General features: G+C 60.6%; 1 protein-coding gene across 6 annotated transcripts in view; it reads left to right on the forward strand.

Annotated features, from left to right (window-relative positions):
• Window positions 1-5,007: 5,007 nt before the first annotated feature.
• LOC117638898 (afadin) overlaps window positions 5,008-13,678 on the forward strand; it is a 114,791-nt gene continuing 106,120 nt past the window's right edge. For all 6 annotated transcript variants that reach the window (XM_034378276.1, XM_034394443.1, XM_034374909.1 and 3 more), the window contains exon 1: window positions 5,008-5,276. The gene's annotated coding sequence lies outside the window, so the exon portion shown is untranslated. The remainder of the gene's footprint in view (window positions 5,277-13,678) is intronic.

Here is a 13,678-nt window from a genome sequence, read left to right on the forward strand (position 1 = left end):
CGTGAAAACTTGCCGTCACCACATTCAAAACAATGACATGAAAAATGCGGAGAGACTTTGTCGGAAAAATTATCGTCGCAGATTTATGCAGCCTTCAAATTTCAATTAAATTTGAATTTTTTTAGAAAATAAATTATTTTTTTTAGAATTTACACGGTAAAAACGGTTCCTGGTTTTCCCAGGAACTCCCTGGAAATCGCCTATGTCTCTACCATAGGCTTCCTGGGAAAACCAGGTATCGTTTTTACCGTGTACCTTACTTTTGTTCGACGCTAAACGATAATGTAAAATGAAATCCGCACTCGCAGCAAAGGTTTGTTTTCCGTGTCACCGCGTGGCCTGCCGCCACAGCAGGGCTGAACACGGTATTAACGCCCCCTCCCCCTCCCCCACCCACCTGGTCGGCGCCGCTTGTAATAATCAGAGCGCGGGATTTTTGAAACTTGATCCTCTTTGCGCCGCCGGGGTGGGCGGCTGGGACAGGGTCCACTGCTGTTTCACTCTTTCGTCCCCTCCCCTCCCCCTGCTGGGCGGCGCTTACGCGAGGCGCGCTGCCCGTGTTTGCGCACGGGACCTGAAAATTGCTTCTCGCCCATTAATAAGATTTGGGTCTGTTTGCAAGGATTTGTACCCCGTGTACCGTGTTCGGGGAGGGAAGGCTCCGACGCAGCTGACCTGTGCGCGGCGCTGCCGTGGTGCGAGGCAGTGGACTGAGGGAGGGCCGTTTTCGTCGCTCTGTCTCTCTCGCTCCTTCAAGGGACGCCCCATGAGTGCGAGAGAGACAGAGCGACGACTCTCGGAATGAGTCTGCGCGGCCGCGGGGCGGAAACGCCTTTGCGGCGCTGCCGGGCGCTGCCCCTTTCCGCAAATCCCTTCGCGCCGAGGCGCAACACGTGGTGATCCCGCTCAATGGCTCCTAATTTTAAAACACTGTTGAAAATTAATTTCGAAATGCCGAAAAACTTCCCTCTGAAGCTCCGTTGGGAGTTTTCGAAGGTTCCCTTATTTGTCGAAAAGTTCAATACGTAACTTGTCGAAAACTATCGGAAACTCATCAATGGAAATAATGGAGCCTTACACTTTTCCAAAGATCGCACCCCTCACCCCCCACCCCCACAAACAAACGCCTGTAGAAGTATCAAATTTAAACGTTTATTATTTCTTTGGGATGGTCGAACCTCCGCGAATGTGGCAGAGACGCCGCATGCACTGTTACAATTTTCCTATGTATTTTGGTAACGTAAATGTACAGAAGAATGGAGTAGGGGATGTTCCGTGGTCCATGCAGATTGTCGACCAGACTTTTTCCGTCCCCTTTTCTTCCGGTGTGCCGGTCGTCGGTCGCCTCAAGTGGCCCCGGAGCCTGCTGCGCTGCGGCCTGCCCCAAGCCTGCAGACCGATTCCGAGAGTCGTTTTCGTCGCTCCGTCTCTCTCGCACTCATGGGGCGTCCCGTGTAAGACGGCGCGACGAAAACGACTCTCGGAATCAGTCTGCTGCCCTGCTGCTGGAGTGCCGGCGCCCACTGGAGCCTCCAGCCCCTCCAGGCGCTCATTGCTCATTCCCTCCGCAGGGACCTCGCCTCCACTGGAAGGACCTACTGGACAACGTTCGCTGGACATCCTGTTTCCAGCGCGGACGTCCTTCCCTGTCCGGGGACGTGTTCACCATGTGGAGCCCGGCTGAGCCCCTCGCCGCCCTCAAGTAGTGCGCTATCGCGCTCGCACGTACGCTGGGGCGGCGGGCGACGCGACGGAGACAGAGCCAAAGATAGACCGACAGACCGATACACTACGCGAAACCGAGCGTAGAGAACTCCACACTTGACGTGAGTTCATGGTGAATTTTCGGTCTCCACGACTGGAAGTGCAGAGTTTGCATCCTCCACGCTTCGAGTGTAGCGTTCTCCACGTTCGCACACCCTTCATATGCCAAATAGGGGCTCTTCTGTGCGCTACTCCAAACTGGAAATGTGGAGACTGCTTGACTCTGCGGAGAATTACTCCACACAAAGAATGTGGAGTTCTACTCACTAGGTTTTACTGTAGACACACAGACAGACAGACAGACAGACAGACAGACAGACAGACAGACAGACAGACAGACAGACAGACAGACAGACAGACAGACAGACAGTGTCCCGGATGCGCCCTGGCCGCCCGAGGCTGCCCCTGGCACCACACCACTTGCCACTCCATCCGGATGGACTCCGCCGCAGCTGACTGAGCGGTTCCGGGCACCAGGCCTCCGGGCCCCAAGCCCCAGCGTTTCGTCGGTCCGCCTCTCTCGCACCCCTATGGGACACCCCCGGGGAGCGAGAGAGACAGACGCGCGCACTATGAAACGGCAGCCCAGTGGGCCAGAAGACCGGTGGAGGCGGTCAAAATCCCGGACGCGTTTTGAGCTCCAGAGTCGCTAAATGGGACTCGAACCGAGCGTGTGACCCCACCAATGAATTGCTCTCGGAACGAGGAAAGCATTGGTGGGGGTAACACGCCTGGTTCGCGTCCCATTTAGCGACTCTGGAGCAAACGCGTCTAGAGTTTTGCCCGCCTCCACCGGTCTTCTGGCCCACTGTGCGACGGGACCGGACGAGACAACCTCGAAGAGTGTCGATTCCTCAACATTCAAATTTTCGCAAAGTCCTGTTGGTGGCGTCAGAAACAGACTTGAGTTGACGGTCAGTTTTTTGGTGCTAGCGCCCACGGCCCGCCCCCGCCGGTCTAGCGCCAGTCTGCCTGCTTGCAGTCCGGCCACGCGCGCCGCACGCAGAGAGACACCAGAACGGCTCGCCCAGGGCGACACCGAACACTCATTCCGAGAGTCGCTTTCGTCGCTCCATCTCTCTCGCACTCATGGGCGCCCCGTGAGGGTGCGAGAGAGACAGAGCGACTGCTGCCGTCCAGTGTCCCCGCAGTGACACGCGGGGAGAGAAAGAAAAAGTTGCTGCGGCCGCGACGTGTCGGGCCGATAGATTAGACGAGCTTAGCCAGCCAGGCCCGCCCCGGCAGTGTGGCGGTGGCCTAAAGACTGCGATTCCACACACTGTCTCTCTCGCACACAAGCGAGGCGCCCCGCCAGTGTGAGAGGGGCAAACCGACGCGCCGAATCAGTCTGCTGGCGAGGCCCTGCCGGCACTGCCGGCCCTGCCGCGCGCGGCCCGAATTCGCTGTGCAAATTCTCACCCGAATTTCATTTCCGATCGTCCTGCAAATCAGCAAACCGCCCCGCGTTCATGTTCCGCGCGCCGCCGCACAGTGGGCCAGAAGTCCAGCGGAGGCGGCCAAAACGCCAGACGCGTTTTGAGCTCCAGAGTCGCTAAGTGGGACCCGAACCGAACGTGTGACCCCACCAACGGATTCCTCGTTCGGAGAGCAGTCCATTGGTGGGGTCACACGTTCGGTTCGAGTCCCATTTAGCGACTCTGGAGCTCAAAACGCGTCCGGAGTTTTGGCCGCCTCCGCCGGTCTTCTGGCCCACTGTGCGCCGCGTCCCTCGCCGCTCGGCAGCCCGAAAAAATGTAAGGCAGGTGAATAAGAATGTGTTGGATCGACCCTCGCGCCTCGCCGCGCCCTCACAGCCTCGCAGCCTCGCGGTGCCGAGCCCTTCCGCCTTCGGCCAATCAGCAGACTGATTCCGAGAGTCGTTCTCGTCGCTCCGTCTCTCTCGCACTCATGGGGCGTCCCTTATGGGTGCGAGAGGGACAAAACGACGAATACGACTCTCGGAATCAGTCTGCAGGGTGTGCCAATTCGGTTGCTCGCTCCCTCGGAGGCGTTCGAGTCCAGGAGCCTCCTGGGTGCCTTTTTATCTGCTTACTCCCCATCCAGTCCTCCTACTTATTCCTAGCATTTCATTCTCCTCGCCTGCTAAGGTGGGAAAACATTTTGTCGCAAAATACGAAAACTGTGGCCGCTCTGCTGACTGCCGACCCGACCCATGCCAGCAGCTTTTCGGCCGTTGGACGATGGATGGCTAGCTTGTCATCATCTCATGGCAGAAGGGCGCCTTTCTCCCTTGCCACACATCGAGACCCTACAGGCCCTAGGCCGATGGAGGCGGTCATAGTCCCACGCGGGTTTTGTTTTCGCTCCTGAGTCGCCAAATGAGACTCTCCGAACGAGGAATCCATTGGTGGGGTCACACGTTTGATTGGAGCTCTGGACTCTGGAGCTCAAAACGCGTCTAGAGTTTAAGACACCGTCTTCTGGCCCACTGTGCCCCCGTCCCCTTTCCCTCGGCAGCACGTTGCACGCGTCGCGCAGCGCCATCTAGCGGCGACGCCCGGAACTGCGAGCGGCGATACCCTGCGCGACTCCGGCGCGTCGTCCGTACCCCACGCTGTGGCGCTACTCCACGCGCGGCGATACTGCTGACGAGAGGGCCGCCACGCCCGCACAGACCTGAACGTTCAAACCACTCAAGTCATTCAATATTTAACTTTTTCAAATGCAAGTCCGCCGTTCCACATTTTAAGGGGTGATCGTTTTACTGGTCGATCTCATCGTTCTGTTCTGCTTTTACCTGTACGTCGTTAATCTGCAAACAAAATTAAAACGTGAAGAGCTGCTGAAATTCACGGTTGAGTTGCACCACGCAATTTTCGATTTCATGAGCGGAAAAGTTAATTTCCCTCCCTTTTCTCGGGGCCCACAGTGGGCCAGAAGACAGGTGGAGGCGGCTATAATTCTAGACGCGTTTTGAGCTCCAGAGTCGCTAAATGGGCCTCGAACCGAACGTGTGACCCCACCCATTGATTCCTCGTTCGGAGAGCAATCCATTGGTTGGATCACACGTTCGGTTCGAGTCCCATTTAGCGTCTCTGGAGCTCAAAACGCGTCCGGGATTTTGACCGCCTCCACCGGTCTTCTGGCCCACTGTGCGGCCGTTTCATAGTGCGCGCGCTTGACGCCGCCGGGCGAGTGGAGTGTCTGCGCGCCACGTTCTTTGGAATGCGCGGCGCATGCGCGCGGCGAGCGGCCGAAGCAGTTTCCCGACCAGTCGGTGGTCAGACGCCGTGAGCAGTGTTCGTGCGCCGGTCCATGCCATCGTGAGCGTAGCGTCCGCGTTTCGCCCGTTCATTTACCTCGCCGTCTCAGACTAAACATGGAAGTTTTTCGCAGTCGCTGCAACAAGTTTACTGTGACTTAAGTGTGTGCTGTGGTCAGTGTTCACCATGAGTGTTCTTTGGTGGTGGAAGTGAAAAGTGATTGTGTGTGCCGCGGTACAACGACCATCCACAAGAATCCTCAAGAGGTGCACATACCTGCGTTTTAAAAGTAAGTGTCCAGGTGGATCCGTTCGACATGTGTTTCTCCCGAAGCCAGTGACAAAACCCAAGACGAATGTAAATTGTCGAATTGTTCTGTTTGCGCGACGTGCTGTGAGTGAGTTTTGGACTCGAGTCGAGTGAGAAATATGTAATCAGTGCCGAGTCCAGATGTTGTCGGGAGATGTTGGCAACGGATGCCGTGAGTGGAGCCCTGGATGCGAAGCGAAGGAAGATGGCGGTGCTCCGGAGGACTACCTGAGATTCCTCCAGTTTTGCTCGCATATCGTCCGCCAGCGTTTGCATTTGTCTCGTTGGCTGGGATGGAATTGTGCCAAAATTGGAGTTCGTGGCCGTCCGGCCGTCAGAATCGACCTGTTGGATCAGTGAGGTTATGCCGGTTTGTTTTTGTTTTGCTGTGATTGGAGGAGTGTTGTGAGTGTGAGGACGAGCTGCTCTGGATAGAAATGAATCCGAAAGTTGAAGTCAAGGTGTTAGGGGTCTTCATTTAATTTCGTATTAATCTAGTTAGTAAATGTTTCGCAAGGTATTTAAATAAATGGATAGTGGGCGAAATATGAGTTGAGGCCACCTGTTGAGTGGCCTCTAGTATAGGTCTAGTCATGTTTTTTAACCAATTTGTGAGCAATTTTAATTTGTAATTTATCTTTCTAAGTAGTTTAAAATTGCTGCTTTTTAATTCTTACATCCTCATTATTATCATATTAAGAGGAGAATTTATGAAATGTGTTTCGAGCTTATCTTTAGGAGTAAATATTCATTGTGCTTTATCGGTCATCATTGTCACAAGATGGGTGGATTCAATTATTTAAATCTTGTAGCTAGTGCACTTGTCTCCGTAAATTTATTTTAACGTTTTCAAAATGTAGCCTTTAATGCTTGGCTTCCTAGATTTCTGACATACTCATGCATTCAGGTCTCCAACCTCCAAATTTTCTATTTTATGTGTACATGTAATGATTGTTGACTGATTACTCTACAGTTTGACTCTTCAAATGCTCAGTTACTTATTCATGTTGAAGGGTTTTGATTTGGTTTAGTTATAATATGGTGTGTAATCCTTGTGGTTGTTTTGGCGGCATCTGTGATCCTTGAGATGAGTCTCCGATACGATGGCTGGGAGCAGGTTGGTGTTGGCGCTTTGATAGCGACTGCATCCCAACCCACACTGTGGGGCTACCCTAGACAAATCCAGGCGGTGGTATCTGAGGGCATTATCCTAGGCATGATTCCATCCCTTCGTTCCCCACCCCACAGGCCCCACACTCCTCTCCTCCCGATGACTTTGATGACTGGGAGCAGGTTGGGGTCACTGCTCTGATATAGTGGCTGCACCCCAACCCACACTGTGGAAGCTACCCTAGACGAATCCAGGCGGTGGTATCGGTATCTGAAGGCGTCATCCAAGGCATGATTCTGTCCCTTCGTTCCCCACCCCACACTCCTCTCCCCTGTTGCTCCCGATCGACTCCCCCCCCCCCTCCTCCGTGCCGAGTCCGCGCCGATTGCGGAGGCGTCGACGACTTGCACCTGCGTGCTGCGTGCGGACTTTCCCGCCTTGTCGTCTGCTGGCGGCCCGAACATCGACGCCCGCGTCGCTCCGTCTCTCTCGCACTCGTGGGGCGTTCCGCGTGGGTGCGAGAGAGACAGAGGAATCACGGTGCTGTCGGTGGGCAGCCAGCTCGTGGTGGCGGGGCGTTGCCGGCGTTGCCGCTGGAGCCCGGAGCGTCCAGTGGAGCGCCCCGGCTTGGCAGTGCAGGCGTCTCGCTCGCTCCTCCTCGCCGTGTCCTTGAGATTTGCTCGCTGGCTCATCGAGCTGCTCCTCGCCATGTTGTGCTGGCCGTGGCGGGCCGCGCGGCCGCACGTACTGTACGGGCGGTCGGACGCAGAGATTGGCGAGCGGACGGACAGACAGACGGGGCCGAGTACCCGTGCCCTGGCGGCCCTGGCCCTGGGCGGCCGGGTCCGCGCCACGGCGCCGCCCGCGGGGTCGTCCGTGTCTCTGCCAATTTTCCTCAACTCACACACGCCGTGTGTGCCCATGGATCGGTTTCCAATTTTTGCGAGCCTGTAATCTTCGTTGGCAGAAATGACGGTCGTTTTATTCTCTCCCCCTCTTTTTTTTTCGGGGTTCGCTGCGATTGTTCGGCCGGGCGTGGGCGGGGGTGGAGGGGGGGGAGATTCCTGGAGCGTCGGAGGCAGCAGGACTGGAGGGAGGGTTGGCCGGGCGGGGGTGTCTGGGAATCCCTTGTCGGGCTACCTGTCTTGAATCGCTCCTCGTGGCTGGGGCGTGGCGGGGCGGGGCGGGGCGGGGCGAGGTGGCCGGGGTGGGGATGGCGCGACATCCTCCGAAAGGTCACGGGACCTGCTGCCTGCGTTTTCGCAGGAGGGATTTACTGGTGGGGCGGCCGGGGCGGCGACGTCGCGACCGGGGCAGGGGCGGAGCAAGCAATACTCGACTGATTCCGAGAGTCGTTTTCGTCGCTCTGTCTCTCTCCCACGCACACGGGGCGCCCCACGAGTGTGATAGAGACAGAGCGACGAAAACGACTCTCGGAATCAGTCTGCAGCAGTTGGACGCGGTGACGCGGCGGGGGAAGCCGTCGTCTTTGGGGGCTTTCTTCTCCTTCCCGGGCGCGGCGCGCGGCTCAGCCCTTCCCGCCGTGTACGCTGCCGGGGAAGTTCAGGGAAGGCGAGCCGGTGATCCTGTTTGCGCAGCTTTACTGCCTCCGTGTGAGTGTGCGAGTATGTGTGTGTGAGCGCGCGAGTGTGTGTTCTTTGACGATAAGTCATACTGCTGGGTAAAGCCATCTGTCTGTCTGTCTGCTGCTATCTCGTTTCCGAGAACCGCGTTCGTCGGCGACCTGCGTCCCGGAGCGTCGCTCTGTCTCTCTCGCACTCGTTGGGTGTCCCGTAAGGTGCGAGAGAGACAGAGACTCGGAATCAGTCTGCTGGCTCTCCAAGGCGGCGCGGCCTGGAAATTGGTCCAGCGCGCCGCGGCGACGCGGCGTGGACGTCGGCCGCGCCGCTGTACTGCGCCATCGCGATGCGGATTTGAGTTATTTGGCTGCTTCCGGACGGCGGTGCCCGCTCCGCTTCCTCGACGTGGACGTCCTGGCGGCGGAGGCACCCGCCCCGCCCCGCCCCGCCCCGCCCCGCCCCGCCTGGCGGGGGGCGTGGCACGGCGCCACATTCCGCTGCTGCGCCGCCGCGCCGCGCCACCCCCGGGACTTTATCGCTGCTGATAAGTGCGCGATTCAGCTTACGAGCCGAGCGCCGAGCCCGTGTGTGAGAGAGAAAGAGAATGGGAGAGATGGAGGGGGAAGGGAGGGAGGGCGAGGAGAAGCGGACCGGCCGCGTGGCTGGTTCCCGCTTTTCCTGTTTCCCGCGACCGGCCGAGGCTGCCGGGGCTGCCATGGCCGCCAGGAGGACGGCGACCGGCAGGTCTGGCGGGCCGGCAGGGGCGGGACCAGAAAACCTCGGCGGCTCGAGGGTGGACCTGGTGGACCTGGAGGATGATGATGACGATGGAGAAGAAGAAGAAGGAGATGCACGCACGGCCGCGCGTGACGGCGCCACGCCACGCCGGTGTCGCGGCGTTGTGTCACGGACAACAATGGCGGGACGCGCGACGCGCTGTCGCTGTTGGGCAAGGCGGCCAGGGCGGGCGGCCGGGCAGCGGACACGCCGAGTAGTGGAGAAGGAAGTTGAAACTGACGCTTGCCTTTGGCAGCGCGCTGCAGTGCCGCGGTGGCCGACAAGACAAGGCTTGCTTGCCCACGGCGCGGAAGCAAGCGCTGCACGCATCGCCGGCTGGCAGGACGGGCGGGGCGGGGCGGGGCGGGGCACAGGTGCTGCAGTTTCCGGCCCTTACTGCCCCACTCTGCAATGAGCCCTCGGGACTTGGGAGCGCCATTAGTCGTCCTGGCGGAACGGCGGTGGCGGTACCCCGCGTCCGAGCGACATTTAATACCCGCCCCGCGGGCGCTTCTCTTGTGCGCCGGGTATCGACGGGCGCACAGTGGGCCAGACGACCGGTGGAGGCGGCCAAAACTCCAGACGCGTTTTGGGCTCCTGGAGTCGCAAGGCAGGACTCGAACCGAACGTGTGACCCTACCAATGGATTCCTCGTTCGGAGAGCAATTCATCGGTGGGGTCACACGTCTGGTTCGAGTCCAATTTTGCGACTCTGGAGCTCAAAACGCGTTTACAGTTTTGGCCGCCTCCGCCGGTCTTCTGGCCCACTGTGTCGAGGGTTGTGCCTGCCTCGCCTCAACGCTGGCCGTGACAGGTGCCGCAGCTGGTGGCGGGAAAAGTGCGTCGTCCGAATGCCCTTCCGGCGACGCTGCAGCGCGACGACGCCGCGCCGCCCGCGGCGCTCTTGTCCAGGCCTCGCAGTGCCTCGCAGTGCAGGCCCGCCGGCTGACAGGTGAAAGTGGCGGCTGTGGCGGCGCGCCCTCTGTGTGCCGTACAGGCGGCGGAGCGCGCCGTAGTCCGGCCAACCAGCCGCAATGTGTCTTGGCGATGGTGATAGCAAATAATTGGCTGGGCGATAACCGAGCAGAGTGTCGTTTTTATTGTTTTTGTTGGTCGATTTCTTTCTCGAGTCGCTGTCCGCGTGGTGTGGGTGTGGGAGACCGTGACGATACTGGCTCCCGTGCGGCTGGGCGGGCCAAGGCGGGCGGGGCGCGAGCAAGCTGATTGATTGCGCGGCATCCAACGCGTGGCGGGACGTGGCGTGGCGTGGCGGGCTGGCCAGGTCGGGTGCAGCTGGGTGGCCCACCGTCGGCCCGTCGGCCGGGGCTGGTGGGTTTCTCGCGCAAATGACTTTCCAATAGGCTCGACTCGTTTTAATTCTTCGCGTTTGCCGTTCCGTTTTTGTGAGTGTCGGATTTGCGATGACTCGGCGCGGCGTTTGGTCGTGCGGCTTCCGCGCTTTGGAAATGCATCGCCTCCTCCAGGCTGGGCTGGCTGGCCGGCTGGCTGGCTGGCTGGCTGGCTGGCTGGCTGGCTGCCTGGCTGGCAATGCAGGCGGGCGGTGACGGACGTGACGGCAGCCCCACAGCGACTTTCCATGCCATCTTTGACGGTCCTGGAACGCAGCGCGAACACAGTGTCGCGGCGCCTGCAGGGCTCGCTGCTGCACCGCGCGCCCAGTGGAGAGTGCTAGAGTTGCCGACGGCGACTGGCCAGGCTCGCTAGAGTTGCCAACAGGCGATCAGCAGCCAATAACGAGGATGCCGAGCCCCCCGCCATGGGCCCCTTGCCTTGCTGCCGCTGCCATGGGATGCTCGCTGGCTGCCCGCTCGGCCTGGCCGCCTGGCCGCGCCGTTTCTACGAAAGCGACGCCCATAAAATATGGACCGGGCCAAAGGAGCTGCAGTGGCGTGGCGCGGCGTCGGGTGTAAGAAAAACATGGCCGGGCCTTGGCGAGCTCCCTGTTAGCGCGCCAAGGCGGCCCAGGCTGGTCCAGCTGAGCGGGGCTGCGTGCGCGGCGCCCTGCGCGGCGTGCGCTGCGTTCGGCGGCGAGGCGCGAGGATGCCGCCGACGCCCCGGACGCGGCCGCGGCCCGAGACCTGGCGATGGCTCGAGATTGGGGCGCAGCAGCAGACCGATTCCGAGAGTCGTTTTCGTCGCTCTGTCTCTCTCGCACCGACGGGGAGCGCCCCGTGAGTGCGAGAGGGGCAGAGCGACTCTCGGAGTCGGTCTGCAGCCGGAGCAGGCCTCGATCGTGGCTAATCCCGAGTAGCGGCCGCGTCGGCTCCAGCGACTGGACTCCGGCCGAGGACGACGTCTCCCTGGAGGCCCTCGTCGAGGAGGCCGTCACCACGACGCGCCGAGGCGCACGCCTGCCGGGGCTGAGGGAGGCCCTCGCAGAGCGTGTCTACCGCCTGAACCTGGAGATGTGTTTTGACTGCCGTGAGGGAACCGAGCCAGCAAGGTCCTGGCAGTGTGGCTGCACGAGCAACGCACGAGGTGGTGGGCTGGCCGTCCTGCAGGTACCCGTGTCCTTGGCGTCGCCGGGGTGGCTGGCTGGCTGGCTGGCCGAGGAAGGGAAAGGGAAGGGGAGTACACGGCGTCGTTGCGCGCGAGAGCGCGAGTACGTGAGTGAGTGCGTGGGTTTGTGTGTGTGACTGCGCGGCGTTGCCTGGCAACGGGTGTAAACAGTGGTGCGGTGGGTCGAGCGCCGCCGAACGGGTGGAACGGGATGGAACGAAAACAAGGGGCGACGCGGCCGTGCGCGGCCGGCAGGCAGAGCGGCCAGGGCGCGGAACTGCACGCACGCCCCTCCCCCTCCCCCTTTCCCCTCCCCTCCCCTCCCCCTTTCCCCTCCCCCTCCCCTCCCCCTTTCCCCTGCACCGGCCCGCACCCCGTGCGGCTGCCTCGCCGCCTCCTCGCCCCCCGCATGGGGCTGGCCGGCTGGCCCCGAGGCTGGCCCCGCCCGCGGCGATTGAATTGCATTAAGGCTTAATCTGGGCTGCTGCTGCTCTCCTCCCGCGAGAGCCTCTCCAAGTCGGGCAGCGCCCGGGCGTGCCTGCTAGTGCAGTGCCGTGCCTGGCCGGCCGTGTGAAGTCGCGGGGCGGATATGGGATGGGGGCGGCGCGGTGCGGGCGGCGGCGGCGTGGCGGCCACGGCCGTGGGAGGGAAGGCATTGTGTCATAATGACGCCGGCTAAATTGATCGAATCCTTCCTTCCTTCTGCGCGTTCCGGCCGCGGCGGGGCAAGGCAGGGCAAGGCAGGGCAAGGCGGCGCGGCGGCCGGAGGTGGAATGGATTAGGTGGACTGTTTCCACCGCGCGGCGCGGCGCCCTTCTTGCGTCCCTTCGTCCCTTCGGACGCCGCCGTGTCCCTTAATTGGGCCGATTGTTTGCTCCTGGGATATTGCGCCGTCTGTCTGTCTGTCTGTCTGTCTGTCTGTCTGTCTGTCTGTCTGTCTGTCTGTCTGTGTCGCGTCGTGCCGGGAGAGCGTAACGTGCCGTCCGGCCTGGGAGACCTGGACGCGAGCGTGGCACCGGAGTAGTAGTCGCACCGTAGTGGGCCATGCCATGTGTGAACCGGTGACGCACGGATTAATGGGCCGTGGCGTGGAGGAAAGTTGGCGTCGTGACTCTGTGTGTCTGTGTGATCTGTCTGTCTGTCTGTCTGTCTGTCTGTCTGTCTGTCTGTCTGTCTGTCTGTCTGTCTGTCTGTCTGTTTGTCTGACTCTGTGTGACCGTGTATAGTGTTCTGGGCGCTATGTAATTGCCGTATGCACCACTCTGGTATCACTTACGCCCGAAACTCTAGCGCGCCCGAGTGTCGCTTGTTCAGGGTCCAGTGTGTGTGTGTGTGTGTGTGTGTGTGTGTGTGCGTGTGTGTGCGTGTGTGTGTGAGTGCTCACACCGCCACGCCCCGTCTCCAGGACGCCCTGCTGGCCTGGACTGCAGCAGGGACGCCGAGGCGACGCGCGTCGTGCTGTTGGCTATTCGTGTTATGCCTAGTCAGGCGGCTCGGCGGGCAAGTGCTTGGTCGCTCTGTCTCTCTTGCACCCCCACGGGACGCCCCGCGAGTGGGAGAGAGAGAGAGAGAGGCAGCGAAGAAAGCAGTGTTCGGACTCAGCCAGCCGGCAGTCCCTGGCGTGGTCAGTGCCCAGCCTACTTTCCGCCTCTCGGATGCGCTGGCCCTGCCAGGCCCTACCAGGCCCTGCCACTGCACTGTGGCGCCATGATTCGCTGGAAGAAAGGCAAGGACTCGCCTCATTCATTCCGGGTAAATCGCGGCCGTGTCTCTGCGAAGTGCCCGCGGACTGATTCCGAGAGTCTCTCTCTCTCTCTCTCGCACCTGTACGGGACGCCCCGTGAGTGCGAGAGAGACAGAGCGACGGAAATGACTCTCGGAATCAGGCGGCGCGGTGCTTTCGTGGCTCCCTCGCACTCGCGGGGCGTCCCGAGAGGGTGCGAGAGGGACGTACTGTTCGGACTGGGCCGGTTCCGCCGGTACGCAGCACTGCTGCTTCTGCCTCTCGGCTCGCATGCGGTTTGGCCCGCCGTCACCCCCCGCACAGTGGGCCAGAAGACCGGTGGAGGTGGACAAAACTCTGGACGCGTTTTGAGCTCCAGAGTCCAGAGTCGCGAAACAGGACTCGAACCGAACGTGTGACCCCACCAATGGATTGCTCTCCGAACGAGGAATCCATCGGTGGGGTCACACGCTCGGTTCGAGTCCCGCTTAGCGACTCTGGAGCTCAAAACGGGTCTAGAGTTTTGGCCGCCTCCACCGGTCTTCTGGCCCACTGTGCGCTGGTCCGCGCTGGCGCACTGATGGATGACGCCCGGGACGACTTCCTCTGGCGACAACGCCTCTCGGTCCGCCACGCCTCGGACTCGTCCATGACGCGGACCCGCGACGCC

This window comes from Thrips palmi, unplaced genomic scaffold, assembly GCF_012932325.1.
Source record: "Thrips palmi isolate BJ-2018 unplaced genomic scaffold, TpBJ-2018v1 HiC_scaffold_1, whole genome shotgun sequence".
Lineage (NCBI taxonomy): Eukaryota > Metazoa > Arthropoda > Insecta > Thysanoptera > Thripidae > Thrips > Thrips palmi.